Genomic DNA, 325 nt, shown 5'->3' with positions numbered 1-325 from the left:
GGAGGGGAGGTAGAAAGGAGGAGTGGGGTGGGGTGGGCTGGGGTAGGAAACACTCAGGTGAGTCGGAAAGCCGGATGGGTATTTGGCTCTCCGGAAAGCCAGGAGGGAGCTTGCTGGTGAGAGGGGCTGGCAGGATGTGGTGGTACTCAACTGGAGAGGAGGCCGGAGATGGAGGTCTGGACTGTGATGGATCCGGAAGTCATGGGGAGTGGTATGTGGAGGGATGAGTGGGGGTGGAGGGATGAGAGGGGTTCCCTGCATAGCTCTGAGCACCTTCCACATCACCTGACTCTAGGACGAAAGGTTAGCATGGGTGTAGACAGGT

This window comes from Mastomys coucha, unplaced genomic scaffold, assembly GCF_008632895.1.
Source record: "Mastomys coucha isolate ucsf_1 unplaced genomic scaffold, UCSF_Mcou_1 pScaffold1, whole genome shotgun sequence".
NCBI lineage: Eukaryota > Metazoa > Chordata > Mammalia > Rodentia > Muridae > Mastomys > Mastomys coucha.
Note: the sequence above shows the minus strand (reverse complement) of the source record.